Here is a 925-nt window from a genome sequence, read left to right as displayed (position 1 = left end):
AAAAAAAAATATGATCAAGAGGCAATAATGATGGAGGACATTCAAGCTGTTCTGAAGGAATTTGCAAAAGACAAGGCCCCAGGGATTGACTGCATACCAATTGACATATTTCATCAGATGCTGCCCTGGATGTGCTCACCAGGTTGTGGCAAGAAATGTGGAGGACAAGTACCTGGTCAACTCATTGTAAGAGATCCATATGTATTCCTATCCCAAACAAAGGTGATCTGACCGAATGTCGCTATCACTAATATCACACACTAACAAAATCATGCTGAAGATTACACCCCAAAAGGGACTGGAACAGTACATTAACAGAGGACTATCAGAAATGCAGGCTGGATTTAGAAGAGGCCAAAGCACTAAAGACATTGTTGCCAATGTCAGATGGATCTTCCCTGAAAGAGTACCAGAGCAATGTATATTTGTGCTTCATTGACTATGCAAAGGCATTTGACTCTGTAGATTACAATATGTTTTTGCTAACTTTGAGAATAATGGGAATCCCAGAACACTTGGTTATGCTCATGTGAAACTTTTATTTGGAAAAAGAGGCAGTCATTAGAACAGAGTAAGGAAACACTGCACAGCACAAAATTAGCAAAGAAGTGCATAAGGGATGTGTCCTATCACCATACTTTTTCAATATATGTGCAGAACATATCATTTAAGAGTCTGGACTTTATAAGGAGGATTTTATCTTGCTGAAATTGAGGAGTACCTGAAGCCTTTTGCAGAAGATCAAGAATTGTAGTCTTCAATATGGATTGAAGCTTGACACCAGGAAAACAAAGATTCTCACCAGTGGACTAATTGGCAGTACCGTGATAGATGGAGAAGAGATTGAAGTTCTTAACAATTTCAGCTTGCTCAGCTCTACAATTAACACTTTTGGCACCAGCAGTCAGCAAATTAAAAAAAAAAA

The sequence above is a fragment of the Elephantulus edwardii genome, unplaced genomic scaffold, assembly GCF_000299155.1.
Source record: "Elephantulus edwardii isolate Elephantulus edwardi_28Jun2011 unplaced genomic scaffold, EleEdw1.0 scaffold00088, whole genome shotgun sequence".
In the NCBI taxonomy this organism is placed as follows: domain Eukaryota; kingdom Metazoa; phylum Chordata; class Mammalia; order Macroscelidea; family Macroscelididae; genus Elephantulus; species Elephantulus edwardii.
Note: the sequence above shows the minus strand (reverse complement) of the source record.